Source organism: Macadamia integrifolia, chromosome 1 (genome assembly GCF_013358625.1).
Source record: "Macadamia integrifolia cultivar HAES 741 chromosome 1, SCU_Mint_v3, whole genome shotgun sequence".
Taxonomy (NCBI): Eukaryota; Viridiplantae; Streptophyta; class Magnoliopsida; order Proteales; family Proteaceae; genus Macadamia; species Macadamia integrifolia.
Genome location: NC_056557.1, coordinates 26777329 through 26784045, shown reverse-complemented (window position 1 = coordinate 26784045; position 6717 = coordinate 26777329). Strand labels below are relative to the sequence as shown.

Here is a 6717-nt window from a genome sequence, read left to right as displayed (position 1 = left end):
GTATAGGCATAAAGCTGGATGTGCAAAAGGCTTATGATTCCCTTTCTTGGGATTTTTTGCTTGCCACGTTAGAAAAATTTGGCTTCTCCCCAAAGTGGATTAACAGGGTTCACCAGCTGCTTATTTCAACAAGGATTTCTATCTTATTGAATGGAGGTCCAGTGGGATTTTTTGGGGTTGGCCATGGTTTGAGACAAGGGGACCCCATCTCTCCTATTCTGTTCATTTTGGCCGAGGAAGTGCTATGTAGAGGCCTCAAAAATATGGTTGGGAAGGTCAGATGAAATCTCTCTCGGGTCCGAGAGGTGCTGTTACTCCCTCTCATCTGCTTTTCGCAGACGACATTTTCATTTTTATGAATGGCTCTGCCACTTATGTTTAGCAGCTCCATGCTTTTTTATCCAGGTATCAGGAGTTCTCTGGTCAGAAGATTAACTTGGAGAAAAGCAAGATATTTTTTGGGAAAATTGCTCCTCATAGAAGACAATTTATTACTGAGTATTTGGGAGTGGCAGCGGCTACCTTTCCCACCAAATACCTGGGGGTGGAGATCTTTAAAGGAAGAGTGAAAAATAACCACCTTCTTCCTCTTCTGGATAAGATAAAAGGCAGACTTGCAGGATGGAAAGGAAAACTCCTATCTATGGCTGTAAGGGTGGAACTTGTAAAGTCGGTCATTTCTGGGATTCCAATCCATAACTTCTCTATATATTGGTGGCCCGAAGGATCAATGAAGTTGGTGGAGCGTTGGATCTGAAATTTTGTCTGGTCAGGGGATATGGAGGTCTTGAAGAAGATTCTGATTAAATGGGATAAGGTGTGTAAACCAAAAAAAGAAGGTGGTTTGGGCATCAGAAAATTGCGTGAAGTGAACTTTGCTTGTTTATGTAAATTGGCGTGGCAGATTAAGCATGAAGACTCCATCATGAACAGATTTTTCAAGGAACGATTTATTAATGTTGATGGTTCGCTAAAAATGGGATTTAAATCCTCTTCCATATGGCCTGGCTTGAAGAAGGTGTGGAATTTTATTTCTGATCATGAGCAATGGATTGTAGGTAATGGGGAGAAAATCAATTTCTGGCAGGATCGGTGGCTGGACTCGAAGTCTATTGCAGAGCTCTCCAATCTGGATCAATCCCTTTTCTCTGGTACTAAGGTGAAAGTTGCAGATTTTATTGATAATTTCTCTTGGAATTTTCCTCCAGTCGATTCTACTTTCCTTGCCCAAAAGTGGGACCAAGCAAAAAATATTCTCATCCAGAATGTAGAAGACTCTTGTGTTTGGTGGTTAACCTCTTCAGGTGTTTTCTCTATAAAATCAGCTTGGGAAGAATATAGGGAGAAACACCAAAAAATTAGTTGGTATTCTCTTATTTGGTGTTCTGGTATTCAGCCAAGACAAGCGACTTTTGCTTGGCGAATGATACAGAATAAATTGCCAACCGATGACAATGTTTGTAAAAGAGGAATTCCTCTTGTATCTCAGTGCTCGCTGTGTGGCAAAGAGGAGGAATCGCTGATCCATATTTTCTACAAATGTGAATTTTCTTCTAGCATATGGAGAGATTTCTGCTTTGGTTTTGATGTGCAATGGCCTCCATTTGTGGACGTGGAAAATCTCTACGCGTGGTGGAAACAAACTGCTAGAAAGTGTTATTTTAAAAGAGTGTGGCTAAGTGGCTTCTCCCTTCTTCCATATTTCATATGGCAGGTAAGGAATGCAAGACGATTTGAGGAAAAATCGATAACAACCAATCACTGTTTTGCAATGGTTAAGAGTGAGATCAGCCTCCAGGAGATAGTGGTTTTTGGATCTACCCTCCCTTTCGAGGCACTTCTTTGTGCTAGACGGCTGGGTATTTCTAGAATTCCCTATAAATCCAGGGAGATCTTAGAAGTTTTCTGGTGTTCTCCCCCTCCAGGATGGGTAAAGCTTAACTCTGATGGGTGCTCCCTAGGGAACCCAGGAAAGGCAGGGGCTGGTGGAGTCTTACGGAATGATAAAGCTGAGGTGATACAATCCTTCAAACTATTTTTGGGAGTGTACACAAACTTTGAAGCTGAAGTGCTAGCAGTTATTTATGGTCTAGAAATGGCTAGAGCGTTGGATATTATTCAATTATGGGTTGAGTGTGACTCGGTGGCCATGGTTCTTCTTATTTCTCGACGGAAAGTCCCGTGGTATGTACTTTAGAGGTGGATGAGCTTAGGCCCGTACCTACAGTCCATAACCTGGAAGATTACTCATTGCCTTCGTGAAGCTGACCCAGTGGCTGATTTCCTTGCAAAGTTTGCTGCAAAATTGGAAGAGTCCTCTCCAGTAGCTTCTTGGATTGCGCTAGTTGCCATGGAGTTAGATGTTGATAGGCACAATCGGCCTAGATACCGTTTTAAATAATGGTGTTTTTGTTGCTTTGTCTATTTTTTGGTTTGGCTGGGTTTTAGTTTTGATTTCTTTTCCACTGATGGCAATGCCGAAGGTGGATTAGTTTTTAACTAATTCCATACAGCTTGTTCTTTTTTCCATGTACATTCTTTTTCTTCTTTTCTCTTTTTTAATACATATGATCTTCTAGCGAAAAAAAAGGTAGATCACTTTGTGAGATGAATAGTGATTTATAGAATTCTCCAGATTTAATGGAAAACTACTGATTCTCTCAAGTGGATATAAACAATTGTGTCATATCACATTAAATTTCTTGCTTTATGTGTTATTGTTTGCTTTTTCTCATGATCAATGGTTGTGTGAAAATCTTCTGAAGTTGTTGCATAGGTGTAGTGAGCAGAGTGGCTGGATGCCTCTTGGGGCATATGGTCAGATGCTCTCAATCGTCCGATGCTCACTGCACTTCACCGCTCGCTGCAGAGGATGTGGACTCTCAGTGGTCCTCCCGTATGTGAGAGAGAGAGAAAACAGATGCAACCGAATCCCTCAGATTTGGGGAAGAATGGAAGCTACCAAAGACAGCATGCTTGTGCTTCGAAGTGTAGTGCCCACAAGTGAATTAAACAAAACAAACAAACATTCTTGTCTTGCGCACTGAGTGTGGAAACATGAATTTCTCGTATGCCTCAGAGATATTTTTTTTCTTAGGTGCGCCAACTTAAGATAGCAACCTCCCAGCTTTCTTCCATACCATTAATACTCAACCTGATTGTTTTGATTTGCATTCATGCTAACATCTTTTCTAGTCTCTCTCAACATTCAAGACTAACTTTTCTGGTTTACATCATCCAACCATTAATACTTGTCCCCAAGTTTTCAATTCTTTTCAGCAGAAAGTGAAGTATAGATAGGAGAACCACCGGTAGGAACCACCTGTTATACTAGAAAATCAAATCTCTTGGATATTTTCTGGATTTTCTAAAAAATCTCAAAAATCCTAATTAGAATAATTTGTAAATTAAGATCCTATAAAATACCATGCTAATGAGGAAAATCCTATGATGGTTTTATGATTTTGTGTTGCCCATGTGAGCTTAACAGCCTCCGCTTTGAACTTTCTTCAACTCAAATTGCACTACTATTTATCGGCCAGTCCTGATGAGACACCTATCAAATAGCACCCTTGCACTGGTAACGACTGATTATAATTTGGTCAGGCTAATCTACCACGTTTATTAATCGAGTCCAATCGGTTCAGTTTCTAGATGATCGTGTTTGGCTGAGCCTGAAGTGACAACCATATTGTGTGTGTGTGAGAGAGAGAGAGAGAGAGAGAGAGAGAGAGAGAGAGAGAGCGCTCTTATCTTCATTTTTCTGAGCTGGCCTCATTGTCCTTTCCCAGCATATTGATGAGGAAACATGTCCATGGTAGCCAATAAATTAGTAGGTCACCTTAATTAAGAGCTTTAAATTCTAAAACTATCCAGCTGTATTCTTTCTATTACTCTGTTTGCCTCCCCCGTCGGGTAAAAAAAAAAGGGCAAGAGATCGCTACCTAGTCATGTGGCTATTGTACTAACATGGGGCCAATGAGACGCATGTTAGAGCATCAACATGGATGGAATTCGTGATTTCATAAGGGGCAGGACAATAATTTCACAGAGTTCTATGTCTAGCATAGGAACCACAAGACCATGTAGCATTATTTTTCCAAAAAAAAAAAAAAATAATATACTCTATTGTTCTATCAATCTGATTTTAGGGAGAAAGGGCGCTGCATAGTGTACATTAGAAAATACTTGTGTCTATCTCTCTTCTCCTATTTCATTTCAACATAACCATATCAAATTGTGCATATTCTTATTGGTGAACTACGACATGTTTTTACAAATCTTGCTTTTAGGTAGAATTCTTGCAGTTTGAAAATTCCCTTTGTTTTGACAACATATAATGATGCAGAGAAGGTTTTTGAAGAATTCCGGGATCGGTTGGACCGGTAGAAGTCCACCTGATCAAAACGAAAGTATTGATTTTTTACCACTCAACTTTCGACGGCCGTATTTTTTACTCAAATAGAGTTACAAGAGCTATAATACCTTTTCAGAAATAGCAACCAATGTTGTACAGGTTTTCCATTTGATTGGAAGATGAATTCAAACGCCAAATTCGCACGTTTGAGGGTTGTACCAGGCCTTCGAAGTTTTGTGCACGATTTTAGAGTATTAGTTTCCTATTATATTTTGTTTCATATCTTATTTTAGATTTTTATTTTCTGTAATCCGACATTCTTATATCTAGCCCCATACTTCCTACTGCGTCAGAACATCTACAGCCAAGAATCAACCACTACTGTGAAGACTCTCAATTATGAATTATCCCTAGTAAAGGAAGTAAAAGCAAAGGCCCAACACGGTCATGGTACCTTGAGACCCTATATTCTCTTCAGTGAATTGAAATACGTAAAGAACAAGGATCCAAGTAAAAAAATTCTCCACATCATCCCGATTCCTAACTATAGCCCATTTTTTGGCTAATGGGATTTGGATCGCTTTACTAGTCATCATTGATTAGAATTCAGAAATTCAATCAAAGATGAATGGTTCTCATTTAGTCCCGGTATGACCCGGTTTATGTGGTTGTGAGGTCAGTATAGATCTGCGGGAATAATAAGGCCGAAGGCTTGAATACCCATCATTAGTGGGGAAAAAAAATGGTTAAAATTCAGTGGTGCAATGGCAAATTCATAAGCAAGGAATGTAGACTTGAAGCTTGGGAGCATTATTCTATATTAACCAAGATGTGCAGGATCATATTCTTTTCTTCAGTATTTCTTTTAATAGCACAAATCCAGCCTTATATTTGGGAGTTGTAGGAGTTCCTAACTCTAGCATAATTTGAGTAATAAAGGGCGTATCCAATGGATAAAGCTCCTACTATTGCGGGGTCTGGGGAAGACCATAATGTATGTAATTTTACCTCTGCACAGTGTGTTTATTTTACCACTAGGTGGCAATCGAGCTTCCTGGATAATGTTACATGGAAAATATCACACTATTTCTATGAAGTAAATACAATAGAAGATGGGCTAGCTAAGCATGTGGCTGCAATGACTACTTCTTCTACTTTAGATTCTGCACCATTTTTTGTTCTTCATTATATTAACTGGGATTTTTAGCTGAGACCTAAATATAGATTTTCATAAGAGATTTTTTTCCTTTGATTGGACTGCTTCTCTACTAATGGCGATACCGAAGGTGGAGAAGTAATTCAATACTTATATTCTCACTTAATTCTTTGCAATTTCATTCTTAATAATATAATTCTATTGCTAAGTTTAAGAAAAAAACTAGGTCACGATGGAGCAACCTTATGGTTAATAGAGAAATCGAGTAATAATCGAGCAAAATCAAATAGAAATTCTAAATTAGTTAATTTTTTTTTTTTTGGTAAAAAAAATTAGTTAAATTTTAGTCTATAAAAATAGTAGGTGTGATGTTCCAGGTTTGGATATTTCTTTGTTGTTCTTTCTTCCTTCTTATTTTATATATTAAATTATTTTTTTGTTAATTTCCGTGTAGCCCAATTTTAACTTTTAGTTATTCAGATCTCTTTTGTCCATAACCAAACACGCCAGAAGCTGGTATATATATTTGGAATATTCAAGAGCTATTTTGGAAACAACCCGCTATTGGATGCTGGAAAATCAAAATTGATGGGTGCTCTCTTGGAAATCCTAGCTTTACTAGAGTAGGGGGAATTGTTCGAACTCATCTGGGGGTTACTCTGCGCTGCTTCTCTTCTTTTGGAGGAATATCCTCTAATTTTTTGGCAGAATTTGTGGGTTTCTTTGAATCCATTAAAATGGCCTCACAATTAGATTTGAATTGGATCGAAGTAGAATGTGATTCCCAAACGGTCGTTTGGTGCATATTAAATAAATTATCCTTTGGAGTTCTACTCAAAAACGGTTGTTTTATAAAAGCTATTTGGACAAGATTAAATGGAGCATTCAGCATTGCTACTGTGAGGTTAATTCGGTCGCTGAGAGTCTTGCGAAACATGCTGCGGCAACAAGGTCTTCCTCGGTTTGGATCGATCTCTCCCCTTCGATTCTCTGCAAATGATATAGAATGGAATGCTATGGAGAAACCAAGGTTCCACTTCTTATGAGTCTTTGGTTTTAGAATGATTGGCCGTTTGTCTTGTCTTGGCGCTTGTCCTTCTCTATTGATGGTAATGCTCAAGGTGGAGAATAATTCTGAATTTTTCTTGTTTTCCCTTTATTGTGGAATTCTTTGTAATTCATTCTTTCCTGACAAGCAAAAAAA

General features: G+C 38.5%; 1 protein-coding gene across 1 annotated transcript in view; it reads right to left on the bottom strand.

Moving 5' to 3' along the window:
- Positions 1-6308: 6308 nt before the first annotated feature.
- LOC122076968 (UPF0481 protein At3g47200-like) overlaps positions 6309-6717 on the bottom strand; it is a 2965-nt gene continuing 2556 nt past the window's right edge. Inside the window, exon 3 of the transcript XR_006139665.1 lies at positions 6309-6701. The gene's annotated coding sequence lies outside the window, so the exon portion shown is untranslated. The remainder of the gene's footprint in view (positions 6702-6717) is intronic.